Here is a 20,149-nt window from a genome sequence, read left to right on the forward strand (position 1 = left end):
GCACTGCTGGGAGACATCAGGCATTCCCCCCCCTTGGGACCCCCCTACAGTCCATAGCATGTGTGTCACACCTGGACACAATGGCAGAAGTCACAGTCACAACAAAGGGACACAGTCTGTGGCAGTGGACACTGCACTCACCTGATAACCTGGTCGCCCATACAGCATGGGGTACCGTGGGAGGATCACATCCACCAAAGCCATGTTCTCCTCCAGGGTGAATGGCTGTGACCTCTCCACAGCCCTTGACATGGTTCCAGGGAATCAGTAGCAGCAGCTGGGTCGTGGAATACAGAGATGTGCAGGCAAGTGCTCCCTCATGGGACCTGGCTGCCTTATATCTGCCTTGCTGGCCCATCTCATGCACAGGGGTACAGAGTGATTGGTCACTCACATTTGCATCCTATGTTTCCTCCAATCCCTTCAAACCTAGCAGTCTGTGGGTTCTCTATCGGTTTCATTCTCCTGCATGATGTCAGCCCCACAAACACATTGCAACAAAGTAGAAGAATACCAACTGACTTCTGCTGTGCACCTTCCAGAACAATTTCGAAATTTGAACTTGGTCTCCATGACAACCAGCATGCATGTAGGCCTTAAAACTTGTCCCTCATGTGCCCCAATGTAATTTGGAGCGTCACACACAGGTATGGTGCGTTTCGGGGCCCTAGGGCACCCCAAATGCATTGCAACGGCCCGTACACGCGTGCCTACGTTCACTATCACTATGGGTGTCCTGGCGTATGCGTACTCGTAGTGGTACGGGCCGTACACACGCATGTACGCTCACTATCACTATGGGTCTCCCCGCGTATGCGTACTCGTAGTGATAGTGAGCGTACATGCGTGTGTACGGCCCGTACCACTATGAGTACGCATACGCCAGGACACCCATAGTGATAGTGAGCGTACATGCGTGCGTACGGACCTACCACTATGGGTGTTCTTGCGTATGCGTACTCGTAGTGGTACGGGCCGTACACACGCATGTACGCTCACTATCACTATGGGTCTCCCCGCGTATGCGTACTCGTAGTGATAGTGAGCGTACATGCGTGTGTACGGCCCGTACCACTACGAGTACGCATACGCCAGGACACCCATAGTGATAGTGAGCGTACATGCGTGCGTACGGACCTACCACTATGGGTGTTCTTGCGTATGCGTACTCGTAGTGGTACGGGCCGTACACACGCATGTACGCTCACTATCACTATGGGTCTCCCCGCGTATGCGTACTCGTAGTGGTACGGGCCGTACACACGCATGTACGCTCACTATCACTATGGGTCTCCCCGCGTATGCGTACTCGTAGTGGTACGGGCCGTACACACGCATGTACGCTCACTATCACTATGGGTCTCCCCGCGTATGCGTACTCGTAGTGGTACGGACCGTACAAATGCCTGTACGCTCGCCATCACGATGGGTACACATACGGCAGCACTCCCATAGTGAATTGGGAACGTACACAGGCCCTCTTCGCAGCAGTACAGCGGTTTTCACACATCACAGTGGTGACAGGCGGCACACAGGTAGGGATAGGGCGGACATACTTGTCCATGGATGGACATACTTGTCCATGGATGGACATACTTGTCCATGAATGGACATACTTGTCCATTAATTGACATCAAGGCATCGTCTGTGCATTACTACATGTGTGGGGCACAGGTGTGACGGCCTGTGATGTGGAACATTACTCCTGAGTGGAGAAGGCACCAGATGTATGATGAGATGTCTACAGATGTACTGTGTGATGGTGCAATGTGTGCCAGGCATGCCCTTGACTCCTTTGACATGTGTGCATGTCGTACTGCACACTTGGGGTGAGCGTCACTGGCATGGCACGGACACCAACACACGGAAGTGTCCCCTGATGCCCGGTACAGGGGTTATCACACCTGACTTGTCACTACCCACGGTGCACAATGTGACTATGTCATGTATGTGTGGAGGCTTCCCATCAGGTTGATGTTGGAGCACCCTCAAAAGCTGCAGCCGTTGCAGCAACCAACATGTGTCTGTGTGTAGATTGTCATTGCACACTGTTCCGCACACCATGCCACATGTGGTATCGGATGTGAGGTGCACATGTATGCATGGGACACGGAGTAGCGTGACAAGGACATGTCTGCATCCTCACAATGAATGTGTGGTGAGTCATGACATGTGCACCTTCATGGCAAGGTGTGTGGGCTGTCCTAGTGTAATGTCATGTGACCTGTGGCTCTAGTGTTCCGCTACCAGTCTCTGCAATCGGCATCCTACTTCTGCTGATGTGTGGGCGTATGTCACTCCTGTCTTGCGTCTGGCTGTTCACTTGCACTGGGACACAGCTATTCCCATGGCATGGCATGGGGAGGTTCTCAATCTCCGTGTGTAGCTGGGTCTTGGTAGGAGTGTCACCTTGCATCCATACGTGTCCTGGGCATGTAGCACATACCTGACTCCCTATGTAGCATATGTGTATTGACAGATTAACATGTGCTCAGTACATGTGAATTGTTGTCGTAGTGCACTCACTCTTCCTTGTCACTTCCAAATTACTGCAGAGCGCCGCCTCTTGCCCGACCAATTCCGGACTTGGCTGCCATGCGTGAGAATGACAGCATCTGGCTCTACCGCTTCACCCAACCGTTGATTCTGGAGTTGACGGCGAGACTGGCACCACACCTGCAACCGCAGCATAGGTATCCTACGGCACTGACACCCCAGCTGAAGGTAATGGCTGCCCTACATTTTCTTGCCACGGGTACCTTTCAAAATACCATAGCTCATGTTGGTGGCATGTCCCAGAGCATGTTCTGCCGTGTGCTGCATGATTTCTTAGAGGCCATGTTGATTCACCTGGATGACTTCATCAAGTTCCCAACCCCTGAACAGTTGACTGCGGTCAAGCGTGGATTCTATGCCCTGGGAGGGATGCCCCATGTCATTGGGTCCATAGATGATACACATGTAGCTTTGGTACCACCACACGCACGGGAGGTGGCGTACCGCAATCGAAAGCACTACCACTCCATCAATGCCCTTGTGGTGTGTCAGTCCAACATGGTGATTTCACATGTCTGTGCTCGTTTTCCAGGATCAGCACACGATGCCTACATCATGAGGCGTAGCAGGATGCCTGAAATGATGATGCAGCTGCGCAACGAAAGAGCATGTGTTGTTGGTGGGTACAGTCTGTCTGTCCTGTAATTTGCATAGCCTACCAGCACGACCGCTTCACCAGTTCTAACGATGTCCTTGTGCTTCCCATGTAGGGGACGCTGGCTATCCCAACATGCCATGGCTGCTCACACCTCTCGGCAACCCCATCACGCCGGCCCAGCTCCGCTACAACACCGCCCATGGCCGGACAATGCGAGTGATAGAGAGGACGTTTGGCCTGCTGAAGAGCCGATTTAGGTGCCTCCACAAGACCGGCGGCGCGCTCCCATATGCCCCTGCGAAGGTCTGCAAAATCTTCATGGTCTGCTGCATGCTGCACAACATGGCAGTTGAGAGAGCTGTGCCACTCATCCTGGATCAACATGACGAGGACCATCCACCCGTGGAGGACGAAGGGCTTGGCAATGGGGCTAGTGATGTGGAGGATGTGGAGCCGCAAGAGGACATCCGGACTCGGCTCATACGCGACTTCTTTGCTTAGTGGTGAGTACCAGTGTCTGAGTGTGCACGCATTGGTCCCCGTGTGTCATGTGTTGTGATGTGTGTCTCCACCTGCATGTATGGCACGTGAGTCAGAGGTGTGTGTGGGTGTGTCACTGGAGTGATGTTGGCAGTGATGGTTGTATTTCCCCAGTCATAATTGGGACCTAGCATGTTGTCATCCATACATGTGTCGAGTAAATGCACATGCAAGTGGCTGTGCTTTTTGTGGCTGACTTCTTGTGTGTCTCTCTTCCCCAGGTACTTGCGCATGCCGTCTGCTGCTTGCATTGTTGTGGCACTGCTATTCCTCATGGACACGTCATCGTGGGCTGACTCAGCGTTACAGGCACGGACACGTTTGGAAGTCTCCATAGGGTAAGGGATGCATCAGGGGTGTATTGGGTGTGGCAGTTGTTCACGATGTATGCACACTGCCCCTGTCGATGTTTGGTTCCTCTGCAGCCATGTAGATCCCCATGGGACACGACATGCAGCTGTGTACACCTGAATAGATGGTCTGCCTGGTTTACAGTCATCAGTGATGGGATAGTGGATTGTGATGATGGCATCAATGTGTGTGACACTGCCCTCGGACACATACGGTTAGCATTGGCTTGACATGGTGTGGGACTTCCACATCAGCGGATCAATGGTGTATGGCAGTCTCTCCGTGAGCAGCTGTGGGTGTTTAGCTGTTAGCCGACAATTGTGTGCCAGTTCCATGGCTATCACGCATTTGTGCTGCAGAAGGGGGGTGCCAGTGTTGGACCCACATGTTACTCCACAAGATGTGTTCATGTGTACTTCAAGTTGCCTCTGCAATCCCGAAAACATGACTAATAAAGGTGTCCCTATGCCTCCAAGGTGCCTCTTCTCAGTCAATGCTGGTGTGTTGCCACGGTGCATCCAGCATGTCTGGCATGGTTTTCCCGGATAGTGGCTATGTGTCGATGTGTCGAGTAGCAAGATGCAAGCTGTGTGTGTGGGCTGAGACTGTGTATTGGGCATGATGTCCATGACTGTGTGGGTATTGTGATATGTGCCATCCCCATGCATCCACCGTTGGGCAGGCCCCCATTCTCTGCATCCACCGGACTCAAGCTTGCAGGACATGGTTCTGCCACCTGTCTACACATACCTGGGTGCCCCCCAGGACACTCCACATGATCCCTGACCTCTGCGCATGACTGTTTCTGTACTCAATGTGTCTGTCAGCACGGTTGTGCGGCCACCCCCTCAGCTGGTTGGGCCCATCACGGGTGTGTATGGTGCTCCATGTCTGTCTTGCCTAATACACTGTGACCCGTGTGTCCTGTGCCAGACTCAGGGCCCAGGGTGTGGATGGTTGTAGTCAAAAGAGAACTCAGGCATGTTTAGACTTTACAACACACATGTAAGGTAATAATGCAACCAGCAGGCATCTTCTCTTCATGGTGTGATATTTTATTTGTTGGGGGGGGGGATAAAGTGAGGGGCTTTCCGGGAGTTTGGAATCCAAAGTTCAGTAGGGGAGTTGGTGTCCTTGCCATTTGAAATCCTCAGAGTCCATGCCACAGTCTTTGTCAACATTGGTCAGACAGTGACCAGCAGGGCCATGTGGCAGGGAATGTCTCTTGATGCTGTGATGCTGTTGCTCCAGTGGGCCAGGTGCCAGGCCAGGTGTCCTGGGAGATGGTGATGTTGCGCCGACCCTCACGGTCTTTTCCGTGGACGACCCGCCCTCCTACGGGGACCCTCAGAAGCAGGCCGTGACGACGTCTGGGATGCTCCATCGGATGTTTCCTCCTCCACCTCCTGATCCCTCCCTGTGGGTGGTGATGTTCTCCGCCTTCTGGCACAGGGAGGGTCGGCCATCTTGTCGGCCATCCGACGGAGTGTATCGTGAATTCCCGTGTACGCCGTCACGAGCTCAGCCTGTCCGTCCTCCATCCTCTGTTGGTGTTGCAGTAGACAGGCATGTAGCTCCGCATGTTGCTGGGCCTGCTGGGTCTTGATCCCCTCGAGGACAGACACAACCTGGGCCAGGCCCGTGGTGTCCTGCCGGTATGTGTCCAGGATGTTACGGACATGGGAAAATACCGGTTCCCCAGCCAACTGGTCAGGCTCGCGCCTCCGCCGTCCTCCACTCCCACCACCCCTGCCCACTTGCACCTGGCCTGCCCTTGTGGGTACATCGGGTCTCCGGGACCCCTGAGGGGTGGCATTGGCGTTGTCGCCTGCCTCCTCCTGGGTGCCCGGGACACCGTGTCCCTCCTGGCCAGCCTGGCTGCATTGTGGTGGTGGGGCAGGGATCCTGGGTGTCTCCTGGGATGTGGCAGGAGTGGGGGTGGTGGTTGGCACAGTTGTACCTGACGCAGGTGCTGCAGGTGGTTGGACACCAGAGGGGCCAGGTCGGTCGGGGTCGTCCACAGAGTGGTGAGAGTCGTCGCTGCCGGTGGGATCGGGCTCCCGCAGATCCGGGTCCTGTGAGTCTTCCCCCCCAGTGTTGGGGGCTGAACCACGACGTTGACCTGTGTGTGAGAGAGACAATGTTAATTTTGGTCCATGCAACATCCATGTTTCATCAGTTTCAACGTTGGCACATTTCCTCTTGGAATTAGGATCTGTCTTGCATTCCACTCACAGTGCACTTGTGCATGGGTGTGTCCCTTGGGCACCACTTTGGCCCCTTTAACTATGTGTGGCACAGTCTTACTTGCTGCGTCAAGTGTGACTGCAGTCAGTAGTGGAGTGGCAGGTGTGGCGAGCCATGCATTGGCGCCTTCCGTGTAGCACTGTACATGTGCACATGGAGTGGATCCACACACTTATATAATGCAGGTAGCTGTCGTTGTGCTCGTGAACAGGTTGTGACATGGCCCTGTGTTTTGCCATGGTGAAGAGGGGGGGTTCTGGCACTGGCCACCCTTGGCTACATGCACGCAGTCTACCTGCTGACGAGCAGACATTCCCACACACCACACAGCTGATTTGCTCTCCCTGTGTCTCCCTCCCTCTCTGTCCCCCTCTCCCTCCCTCTCTGTCCCCCTCTCCCTCCCTCTCTGTCCCCCTCTCCCTCCCTCTGTGTCCCCCTCTCCCTCCCTCTGTGTGTCACCCTCTGTCACCTCAGCCCAGCTTCCTGGGCACACACTGTTAGCAGATCTTTGAATGGCCCTTGGCTTGTTGATGTGAGTTTGTTTCTGATCTCCAGGCACCCATTGGGTGTAGTGTGTGTCTCTGCGCTGCTGCTGTGGTGGTGTGTGCTGCCACTCTTTCACAATGTTGGCTGTTCATTAGCTGCTGTCATGTGCAAAACAGTGCCTTCACCCCCATGTGTTGATGCAAGGCGTCCGCCATTTGCTGGCGAGTCTTTCCTGTGTGGGGACACACTGTTTGTCTGGCTGTGACCTGGGCCATATGGGCAGAGGGCATTGTTGTCTGCTTCTGAGTTGCACTATGTGATTTTTGGGGCCCACCCTCCCGCCATCCGGGTTACCGTGTCATGTGTTGGTGTCTTCTGTGGCCTGTGACTTGACATTGTCCAGCTGGGTGCATGGGGCATGGTGGCGGCAGTGGCATGTGCGTGTTCATGGAGTGTGGTTGAGTCATGCGATAGGTTGGGGTGGTTGCGTGCCTGTTAGCGATTTTGGTTGTGGATGACGTTCCCCCCATGTGAGGTGCGTTGTTTGTGTACTCACCCGGGTCTCGGAGTCCTCCTAATCCTTCGACTGCCTCCACCGGCTGTATGGCCATCACCCTCTCCTCCCAGGGCTGGTAGTGTACGGGTCTGCGGGAGGGCCCTCCTCCAGTGGCGTTGGCCTGGTTGTGTTCCTCCAGCATCTTGGCTCGGACCCTCCTCCGCAGATCGTACCACCTGGCTTGGCATTCCTGCCTGGTCCTTCTGGTGTCCCCAACAGCATTCACAGCATCGATGATGGTCTGCCACATGGCTGTTTTTGCTGCCATGCTGGTGTTTCTGACCAATGTTCCAAAGAGCAGTGGCTCGACTCTGAGGATTTCATCGACTAGAACCTCCAACTCTCGGTTACTGAACTTTGGATTCTTGGTAGTGGGCATGGTGAGGGGTGTGGATGGTGGGGGGGGGTGTGGATGGTTGTGGGTGTGTGGGTGTGGTTGTGCAGGTGTGTGTGTGTGTGAATGTGATGAGGGGGTGTTTGTGAAGGTGGTTGTGTGAAGGTGTGCAAGTGTAAGGTGTGGTGTAGCTTGTAGTATGGTTCTGTGGTGTCTGGCAGCAGTGAGTCTGTTGCAAAGGCTCATGGTTTGTGTGTGTGGGCCCTTTTTATTGGTCCATGGGTGGGTGTGGCTGTGTTTGAAGTTTGGGTGGGTGTGTTATAAGGAGTGGTGGTGTTTTGGGCCTCTGTTTGTTTTTGGCAGTTGCAGGTCAGTGGATGTGTTTTTTTTAGTGTTTGTTGGCCATGTTTAGTGGCTTTGTGCCATTCGAATAGTGTATTCTTGTGTTGTTTTGTTTTGTCCTGGTTGTGTCCGTGCGTTTTGAGCGTGTGTACGGTGTGTACATGGGCCATTTGGTTGTACGGTGCTGTCCTTGTGTGTGGCTTGGTACGACTCGTACATGCGGTTGGGATGTTGGGGCCTGGGGTGCGCTCCGTACTTAGGAGGTTGTGTTGGGGGTGCGACTGGAACGTACTGGGGTGTACATAGACGGTGGTACGACTCGTACAGGGGTGGGGGGGTGTACATAGACGGTGGTACGACACGTACAGGGGTGGAGGGTGTACATAGACGGTGGTACGACACGTACAGGGGTGGGGGTACGACTCGGACGTACTGGGGTGTACATACACAGTGGTACAACACGTACAGGGGTGGGGGTACGACTCGGACGTACTGGGGTGTACATACACGGTGGTACGACACGTACAGGGGTGGGGGTACGACTCAGACGTACTGGGGTGTACATAGACGGTGGTGCGACACGTACAGGGGTGGGGGTACGACTCGGACGTACTGGGGTGTACATACACGGTGGTACAACACGTACAGGGGTGGGGGTACGACTCGGACGTACTGGGGTGTACATACACGGTGGTACAACACGTACAGGGGTGGGGGTACGACTCGGACGTACTGGGGTGTACATACACGGTGGTACGACACGTACAGGGGTGGGGGTATGACTCGGACGTACTGGGGTGTAGGTACACGGTGGTACAACACGTACAGGGGTGGGGGTACGACTCGGACGTACTGGGGTGTACATACACGGTGGTACGACACGTACAGGGGTGGGGGTACGACTCGGACGTACTGGGGTGTACATAGACGGTGGTACGACACGTACAGGGGTGGGGGTACGACTCGGACGTACTGGGGTGTACATACACGGTGGTACGACACGTACAGGGGTGGGGGTACGACTCGGACGTACTGGGGTGTAGGTACACGGTGGTACAACACGTACAGGGGTGGGGGTACAACTCGGACGTACTGGGGTGTACATACATGGTGGTACGACACGTACAGGGGTGGGGGTACGACTCGAACGTACTGGGGTGTAGGTACACGGTGGTACGACACGTACAGGGGTGGGGGTACGACTCGAACGTACTGGGGTGTAGGTACACGGTGGTACGACACGTACAGGGGTGGGGGTACGACTCGGACGTACTGGGGTGTACATACACGGTGGTACGACACGTACAGGGGTGGGGGTACGACTCGGACGTACTGGGGTGTACATACACGGTGGTGCGACACGTACAGGGGTGGGGGTACGACTCGGACGTACTGGGGTGTACATACACGGTGGTACAACACGTACAGGGGTGGGGGTACGACTCGGACGTACTGGGGTGTACATACACGGTGGTACGACACGTACAGGGGTGGGGGTACGACTCGAACGTACAGGGGTGTACATACACGGGTGGGGGTGTACATACACGGGGGGTACGTGTCGGACGTACGGGGGCTGGGGGGAGTGTTGGGCGCATATGCGGGCACATGTCTCCATGGTTGCTATGGGAGTTCGGTGCGGACGGTGTTTTTTCCATACGGTTGTTGCCTCGGACGCACGGGATGGATCGTGATTCCTCGGTCGGACTTCACCTTTCACATTTGTACGGTAAATCGTACGAGGACGTGTCGGACACATTTTCCGACCCGAGGACGTGTGGGGAAATATTCCCAATGCGGTTCGTATGGACTTTTTACCATGCGAATCGTGATTGCCAGTTCGTACGGCACTTGTACGATTCGTACGGTAAAAAGACCGGATACGAGTCGCACGGGGAATTTTTTTACCGGATCGTAATTGGCACCATGGTGTCAATCTGTTCAGTAGTTCCTGAGAAAATCAAAAGTAAAATCACATATATATCTGGGCGGAGCCTAACCACACATCTCACCGTGAGATCTGATTGGCTGTCAGCACTTCATCCAAGAAGTGTTGGCAGCCATCTTGGGACCAATATACATGATAGCACCTCATTAAAAAGCATTGCAGTTAATAGAAGGTTTTAAGACTTTAGTTACATTATAAATCACTTGTTGATGGTACCATACTCATTTTAGGAATTGTGGTGTGTTCTATGGTGATTTTACCATGTGAAAAAGCATTCTGCTGTGATATCATGAATCATGTTTGAGAGAAAACTATTTTCTCATGCTTTTCCCACAGAGGTTTGGAAGGTGATCTATAAGCTAAACTGAGAGCATATTTTCTATAAATTCACATTATCTTTCTCAGTCATGTGAGAATGAAGTCTGACATTCTCAGTAAAACATGTACATCCAACAAGGGCAGAGACTGTCAGTTGATTCCTTTGTGTTCTACTGCAGCTTCCCAGAGTGTTCTAAAGAACAGCTAGAGCGCTAACAGTCCTACTTATGACAAACGTATGGCACACCTGAAGACATCTTGGTTGGAATAAAGTGACAACTCTTAAAACATTTAATTTAAAAAGGAACAAAACGAGGGGGTTCATTTTGCCATAGAAAGTATGATTAGTGCTGCAGAAAGAAAAATTAGGGCACATTTTGAGTGACTTCTCAAATCCTCTTCTATTTCATTAAAAAATTCTGACATGCAGACTGAAACATGCACTTTCAATACCAGCAGCAGACTTCCCTGGTGAGCAGTAGCTTTACTACAGTGATCTAATAAGCAACTAGAGTGCTAACATTCTGAATTTATGGCAAATGTGTGACACATCTGAATGCCTTCTTGATGGAATCAAAGTAAAAAACTGAAAGTATTTCCTACTGAGGAGACTGTAGTAAATGAGGAAATTAGGAAACATCATAACAAATAAGTCTCCCAAAATGGCCACCAGAGACAAAAGAGCCCAAATGTAGCCCAAACATCACCCAGATGTAGCCCAAGTATAGCCCAATGACAGAATGTCCCAGAGTGTTCTAACGAACAACTAGAGCGCTAACAGTCTTACTTATGACAAAAGTATGGCACACCTGAAGCCATCTTGATTGGAATAAAGTGGTAACACTTAAAACATTTAATTTACAAAGGAACAAAATGAGGGGCTTCATTTTGCCATAGAAATTATGATTGGTGCTGCAGAAAAAATAATTAGGGCACATTTTGACTTCTCAAACCCTCTTCTATTTCATAAAAAAATTCTGACATGCAGACTGAAACATGCACTTTGAATACCAAAAGCAGACTACCCTGGTGAGCTGTAGCTTTACTACAGTGATCTAATGAGCAACTAGAATGCTAACATTCAGAATTTATGGCAAATGTGTGACACATCTGAATGCCTTCTTGATGAAACCAAAGTAAAAAACTAAAAGTATTTCCTACTGAGGAGACTGCAGGAAATTAGGAAACTTCATAACAAATAAATCTCCCAAGATGGCCACCAGAGACAAAAGAGCCCAAATGTAGCCCAAATATCACCCAGATGTAGCCCAAGTATAGCCCAATGACAGAATGTCCCAGAGTGTTCTAGCGAACAACTAGAGCGCTAACAGTCTTACTTATGACAAAAGAATGGCACACCTGAAGCCATATTGATTGGAATAAAGTGGTAACACTTAAAACATTTAATTTACAAAGGAACAAAATGAGGGGGTTCATTTTGCCATAGAAATTATGATTAGTTCTGCAGAAAGAAAATTTAGGGCACATTTTGACTTCTCAAATCCTCTTCTATTTCATAAAAGAATTCAGACATGCAGACTGAAACATGCACTTTGAATACCAGCAGCAGACTTCCCTGGTGAGCAGTAGTTTTACTACAGTGATCTAATGAGCAACTAGAGTGCTAACATTCAGAATTTATGGCAAATGTGTGCCACGTCTGAATGCCTTCTTGATGGAACCAAAATAAAAAACTGAAAGTGTTCCCACTGAGGAGACTGCAGTAAATAAGGAAATTAGGAAACTTCATAACAAATAAATCTCCAAGATGGCCACCAGAGACAAAAGAGCCCAAATGTAGCCCAAATATCACCCAGATGTAGCCCAAGTATAGCCCAATGACAGAATGTCCCAGTGTTCTTAAGAACAACTAGAGCGCTTACTGTCTTACTTATGACAAAAGTATGGCACACCTGAAGCCATCTTGATTGGAATTAACTGGTAACACTTAAAACATTTAATTTTAAAAGGAACACAATGAGGTGGTTTATTTTGCCATAGAAATTATAATTAGTGCTGAAGAAAGAAAAATTAGGGCACATTTTGAGTGACTTCTCAAATCCTCTTCTATTTCATTAAAAAAATTCTGATATGCAGACTGAAACATGCACTTTTAATACCAGCAGCAGACTTCCGTGGTGAGCAGTAGCTTTACTACATGGATCTAATGAGCAACTAGAGTGCTAACATTCAGAATTTATGGCAAATGTGTGACATATCTGAATACCTTCTTGATGGAATCAAAGTAAAAAACTCAAAGCATTTCCTACTGAGGAGACTGCAGTAAATGAGGAAATTAGGAAACTTCATAACAAATAAATCTCCCAAGATGGCCACCAGAGACAAAAGAGCCGAAACGCAGCACAAATATCACCCAGATATAGCCCACATGTAGCCCGATGACAGAAGTGTGCAAAACACTCATTTTTTGTGTATTTGCAGTTTTATATAGTGCAGACTTGTCAGGTATTGGAGTGCTTTACATGAGCATTGGTTACATAACACAAGATCAAATTCATTTTGGTTGTAGACATGGGGAGATTAAATGATTTGACCAGAATCACAGAATGTTGAGCTGAAGCAGAAACTCCAACCTGGTTCCCCAGTTGCAAAGTCTGCAGCTCTGGAAGTAACACCACATCCTCTCCCCTAGGTGCAACATTTAATCAAGTGGTCAACTGGATAAAAAAAACATAAAGATTACAAATAATTTAAAAGTTCTTTGTCGCTATTTGAAAACTCAGAAAATATGTCCTCATTTTAGTGTTTTAGAGCACTAACCATAATTTTGATGCAAATAAGACCCTCTCATATATGTAATTTCTAAAGGAAATACTCTAGGTATTACAGTTTTGATTACATCAAGATGACGTCAGGCGTTCCACACTTTTGTAATCAATATAGACTGTTAGCAATCTAGTTGGTCATTGGGATACTGTTGAGAGGCAGAGACCAGGGGCACGGACTCTGAAAATTGAAGGCAGGTAGGAGAGTGCAGATGCAACAATTTGACCACACTGGGCAGGCAGGAAGGGCAGTGGCAGCACAACAGACTATGGAGGGCAGTGGAAAGGGGGGCAGGGGCAACAAACCAACAATACAGGACTGGCAAGAGAGGCTGTGGCAATATAATAGACCATTGTGGGCAGAAGGAAGAGGTAGTGGTAGTAGAACCATACATGCCAACAGACCCGTTTCAGCCAGGAAACGTCCAATGTTTTTAAGCTCAAATGGTCTTTATTTGATCTGTCTCCTGTCTACAATCCCCTCTTTTTCAATGTAACTCAAAGGGGAAAATCAATACCCCAGTTTTTTTTCAAAATCTCCCTCCTACCAAGTTCAAAATGTTCGCAAGTATGGTACATTGGATCATGGTAGGCAGGAGGAATTGGGATAGGGACATGGACTTGGATTACAGAGGACAGGAGGGACATGGAGAGGTGCACCAAACTGACCCTACAGGGCAGGCATCAGGGTTTACAGCAGCACAATACACCACACAGCGCATGCGGGACGGGAGTGCAGCACAACAATCCATAGAAAGCAATAGGGAGGCGACAGGACCATGCACATGGACAACAGAGAACAGAGGGGAAAGAGGCAATGGTAGCTAGCTGACCAGAATGGACAGACAGGAGAGAAAGCTGCAGCATAACAGACCATAAAGTGCGGAGGGACGGATCAGGGGCATTACAATGGAACAGACAAGCCAGGAGGGAGGGAATAGGGGTCTGCACATGGAAACAGAGGGCTGGGGGCAAGGGGGCAGGGCAGGAGCAGCAAGATGACCATGGAGGTCAGGCAGGTTGGGCACTAGAAACAAGACACACCATGGAGAGCAACAATGAGACTATGATGGCATACACACAGGCCATGGAGGGAAGGTGGGAGGGGGTCAGGGGCAGCTAGCTGACCACACAGGGAAGGTGGGAGGGGCCATGGCAGCACAGAAGACCATGCTTGGCAAGCGGGGGGGTTAGTGGCAGCACAATGGCTATGATGGGCAAGAAAGAGGGTGCAGGGGCATGCATAAAGGACAATGGAGGATAGAAGGGAGGGTCAGGACCTGGGCACAGACAAGAGAGTTCAGGGGAAGGGGCCTCACAACAGAACGCACGGGGCAGGCAGGAGGAGCAGTTGCAGCACAACAGACCAGGGAGGGCAGAAGGGTGTGGCAGTAAAATGAAACATGGAGGACAGGAGGAAGGGGATAGGGGCATGGCATGTGGACAGGCAGGGTGGAGGTGGCAGGGACAAGTTACAGTCATCTGACAATGCTAGGCAGGTGGGAGGGGAGTGCAGCTCAACAGAACACTCAGAGTAGATAGGAGTGGCAGGTCCATGGAACATGGTGGGCAAAAAGGATGGAGCAGGGGCATGCACAAAGAGGGAAGGGGGAAGGAGAATAGGGGCAGCAAGCTAAGCACAGAGGCTAAGCAGGAGGGCAATGATGGGCCATAGAATTGGGCAATGGAGGGCAGGAGGAGTGGACTGGTACATCATGCTAAATGGAGGGCAGTGGCAGCACATCAGACCATGCATGGCAGGAGGGAGGAGGCTAGTCCGTGGATTCAGACAACAGAGGATAGGGAGGAGGTGGATGGGACAGCAAGCTAACTGTTCAGAGAATGTGGGTATTAGGAACTTTATTGTTTTTAAAATGTGTGTCTGTGCGAACTACTTCAAATATGAACAAGTATGCAGCATAATCTCACTTTTATTCAGGAAGAAGAGGACGTTTGTGACTGTGACTCCGGGCTCACTTGGCAGAAACACCCCCTGACCCTCCACCCCCATCGCAAAATGTAATGCCCGTGAAAAGGGTAGGTGGACGCAGTGTTATATAAAACATAGTCCTGGGAGCACGATTGAAAATGAAAACTAGATATAGTATATGGTATAAACTATGCACCAAAAAGTTTGATATAAGATGAACCGGGTCGTGAAATATAATATGCAATACATTGTGCGCAATGACAGATTCATTGGAGAGTGCGAGATAGCACAGGCACTAGCGTGTGCTATGCGATATGCGCCTTGGAGTGTAATATGCACAGGGCAGTGTTGTGTAACCTAACTAGTCTCTAAAGTTGTAATATAAAATATGTGCTGGGGAGTGTAACGTTGCATATGCACTGTGACAAAGATATGGATCCCAGATTGTAATATGTATGGCATAGCACTGTGCGTTATAACATAGGCATCGAGGAAGGCACGTTAGATGGGGCAATATAACCCGTGTGAAGGCAAGTGTGGCATGACATATTCACGGAGTGGTGTTACAGTGCACATTGGCTAGAGACTGTCATAGCATACGCACTAGCTGGTGAAATACAACACAGAAGTGTGAGGCACTCGGCGGGCACTGGTGGGTGTAACACAGCATTGGGCTCATCCAGGAGCACGCTGTGACTCTCAAATGAGGTTCGTCTCCTTTCCAGAGAGTAAAATAAAAAGTATTACACATCCGGCGGTGGATGTGTGTTTTATTAACCGTGAGGGGGGTTTCTTGCATAGTTCGGTCGAATTTTTGTCGAATCCCCTTTGAATGGCTTGGTGTGCGTGTATTTTAAATGTGCCCGTCAATAGCTACCCATGTTTGTATAAATAAACACCAAGGGTGTCTACTTGGAGAGTACCCACCGGCGGGGGCACGGGATTAGGCACGGTAGGGCGTCAGACATGTCAGAGCTTCACTAGCGGTGTAAATACATTCCACGTGGATTCATTCTATGCATAGTCGCCTTTTAATGACTATCACGCAAATCGTCATGGTGATAGGTACATACGGTTTGTCCAGCATGTCCTAGGTGTTTCTATAAATATATTTTTTTTTTAAATAATAAAAAACAAAGGCCGGCCCCGGGGGATGGGGTCCCCGGGGCCATAAGTGGCCTGAGGAGGGGGGCAACGCAGCCCCCTCCTAAAGAATAAAAAAAAAAACGCCATGACCCGGGGGTTGGGGTTCCCGGGGCCGATTAAGGCATTGGGAGGGCCAAATTAATTTTTTTCAACAAAAAAAGTTAGGTTGCAGGCTCTGGGGGATGGGGTCTCCAGGGCCAGTAAATTAGAAAAAGAAGGGGGGCCACACAGCCCTCCTTCTTAAAAAATTAAAATAAATAAAAGACCGGCATCGCACCGGAGGCCACGCCCCCTCCTTGCAGCACTCTGCAAACGCGCCCCCTGGCCAGTTGTAAGTTGGGGAATTAATTCCCCTTCAATACTGACGGTCCGTGAGGGCCAACTAGCCCAACAGGTATCTCCAGTATGCGCCAGGGAGCTGCGTTGCAGACAGGTATTCTGAGGCCACGCCCCTTTTTTCACCTCTATGCAACGCAGCTCTGTGGCGCTTACTGGAGGTACCTAGTGGGCTAGTTTGACCCTAGGGACCATTAGGATTCAATGGGACTTAATCTTTCAACTTAGAACGGCCACAGGGCGCGTTTACACAGTGGTGAAGGGAGGGGACGGGGCCTGAGGTGACGTGTGCAAACACGCCCTGTGGTGCATTTTAAGTTGGGGAAATAATTCCCTTTCAATCCTGAGGGACCCTGAGGGCCAACTAGCCCACCAGGTGCTTCCAGTAAGCGCCACTGCTCTGCGTTGCAGAGAGGTGGTGCAGGCTGTGCCCCTTTTTACACCTCTCTGCAATGGCGCTTACTGGATGTACTTAGTGGGCTATTTTGCCCCTAGGGATCCTCAGGATTCAAGGGGACTTAATCTCCCAACTTAAAAAACGGCCACAGGGTGTGTTTACACAGTGGGGAAGGGAGGGGACGGGGCCTGAGGTGACGTGTGCAAACATGCCCTATGGCGCGTTTTAAGTTGGGGAAATAATTCCCCTTCAATCCTGAGGGCCCCTGGGGGTTAACTAGCCCACCAGGTGCTTCCAGTAAGCGCCACTGAGCTGCGTTGCAGAGAGGTGGTCCAGGCCGTGCCACTTTTTACACCTCTCTGCAACGCAGCTCTGTGGCGCTTACTGGAGGTACCTAGTGGGCTTGAGATATACATATATAAAACATATGTAATTTTCAGAAAAGCACACATTCACTGGATGATGTCATCAGTGAGGTCATTTGAGATGTCATCAGTGATGTCATGAGTGATCTCACTGACCATGTCATGAGTGATGTAATATGTGACGTCATCAGCAGTGCATTGCGGGCGCGCGAGTTATAGTTAGCTGAACTAACTATAACGGGGGAATTTCAATGGTTTTGTACGAGTGAAAAGTCCAGCTAACTATAACGCCCCTGAAACCTATGGTTTTTTCAGTGAATTTCTAAGGTTTTATAAATGCTAATTCCTAACTATAACGTGCCTAAAACCTAAGGTTTTTTTAAATGCTAATTTCTAACTATGCCTACAGAGATTGGACATGTGAAGAAAGAACAAAAATAAACGCACAGAAAGAAAAAAAGAAATGCAGAAAGAAGCAACAGAAGTCCTCAAAGACGAAGAAAAATGCACGAAGAAGGATAACGTGCAGAAAGAACAAACAGAAGAGCAGAAAGAAGCCTTGTTGCAAAATCATCCTGTACCCTCAACTTTTTCAGACGGATACTGGTGGTAACTGAGTCTGACTAACCAGTCCTAGAGCCAGTGCTATGTTTAAAGACACTCAGAATACAGTAAAACCACCTACATACACTAGGGAACACTATGCGTTGGGATCACCGTGTGATCAGCATGACCTCCTCTGTAAGCCCCTAGTATATATTAGGGCAGGGGATTAAAACTACCTCTTAAAACGCGCCACAGGGCGTGTTTGCACACGTCACCTCAGGCCCGTCCCCTCACTTCCCCACTTTTTGCATTTGCACAGTGGTGAAGGTAGGTGGCGGGGCCTGAGGTGATATGTGTGCAAACACGCCCTGTGGCACGTTTTAAGTTGGGGAATTAATTCCTCTTCAATCCTGAGGTCCCCTGGGGGCCAACTAGCCCACCAGGTACCTCCAGTAAGCACCACGGAGCTGCTTTGCAGAGTGTTGTAAAAAGGGGCATGGCCTCTGAACACCTAACTGCAGCGCAGCTCGCTGGCGCATACTGGAGGTACCTGGTGGACTAGTTGACCCCCAGGGGACCTCAGGATTGAAGAGGAATTAATTCCCCAACTGAAAACGCGCCACAGGGCGTGTTTGCACACGTCACCTCAGGCCCCGTCCCCTCCCTTCACCACTGTGTAAACGCGCCCTGTGGCCGTTCTAAGTTGACATATTAAGTCCCCTTGAATCCTAAGGGTCCCTAGGGTCAAACTAGCCCACTAGGTACCTCCAGTAAGCGCCACAGAGCTGCGTTGCATAGAGGTGTAAAAAGGGGCGTGGCCTCAGAACACCTGTCTGCAACGCAGCTCCCTGGCGCATACTGGAGATACCTGATGGGCTAGTTGGCCCTCAGGGACCCTCAGTATTGAAGGGGAATTAATTCCCCAACTTACAACTGGCCAGGGGGCGCGTTTGCAGAGTGCTGCAAGGAGGGGGCGTGGCCTCCGGCGCGATGCCGGTCTTTTATTTATTTTATTTTTTAAGAAGGAGGGCTGTGTGGCCCCCCTTCTTTTTCTAATTTACTGGCCCTGGGGACCCCATCCCCCAGGGTCTGCACCCTAATTTTTTTTGTTGAAAATAATTAATTTGGCCCTCCCAAGGTCTTAATCGGCCCCGGGGACCCCAACCCCCGGGTCATGGCCTTTTTAAAAAAAAAAATCTTTAGGAGGGGGCTGCGTGGCCCCCCTCCTCAGGCCACTTATGGCCCCGGGGACCCCATCCCCCGAGGCTGGCCTTTGTTTTTTATTATTTTAAAAAAATATATATTTATAGAAACACCTAGGACATGCTGGACAAACCGTATGTACCTATCACCATGACGATTTGCGTGATATTCATTAAAATGCGACTATGCATAGAATGAATCCACGTGGAATGTATTTACACCGCTAGTGAAGCTCTGACGTGTCTGACGACCCACCGTGCCTAATCCCAGCGCCCCCGCCAGTGGGTACTCTCCAAGTAGACACCCTTGTCGTTTATTTATACAAACATGGATAGCTATTGACGGGCACATTTAATATACACGCACACCAAGCCATTCAAAAAGGATTCGACAAAAATTTGACCAAACTATGCAAGAAACCCCCCTCACGGTTAATAAAATACACATTCACCACCGGATGTGTAATACTTTTTATTTTACTCTCTGGAAAGGAGATGAATCTCACTTGAGAGTCACAGCGTGCTCCGGGCAGAGCCCAATGCTGTGTTACACCCACCAGTGCCCGCCGAGTGCCTCACACCTCTGTGTTGTATTCCACCAGCTAGTGCGTATGCTATGACACTCTCTAGCCCATGTGCACTGTAACACCACCCCGTGAATATGTCATGCCACACTTGCCTTCGCACGGGTTATATTGCCCCATCTAACGTGCCTTCCTCGATGCCTATGTTATAACGCACAGTGCTATGCCATACATATTACAATCTGGGATCCATATCTTTGTCACAGTGCATATGCAACATTACACTCCCCAGCACATATTTTATATTACAACTTTAGAGACTAGTTAGGTTACACAACACTGCCCTGTGCATATTACACTCCAAGGCGCATATCGCATAGCACACGCTAGTGCCTGTGCTATCTCGCACTCTCCAATGAATCTGTCATTGCGCACAATGTATTGCATATTATATTTCACGACCCGGTTCATCTTATGTCACACTTTTTGGTGCATAGTTTATACCATATACTATATCTAGTTTTCATTTTCAATCGTGCTCTCAGGACTATGTTTTATATAACACTGCGTCCACCTACCCTTTTCACGGGCATTACATTTTGCGATGGGGGTGGAGGGTCAGGGGGTGTTTCTGCCAAGTG

Source organism: Triturus cristatus, chromosome 9 (genome assembly GCF_964204655.1).
Source record: "Triturus cristatus chromosome 9, aTriCri1.1, whole genome shotgun sequence".
NCBI lineage: Eukaryota > Metazoa > Chordata > Amphibia > Caudata > Salamandridae > Triturus > Triturus cristatus.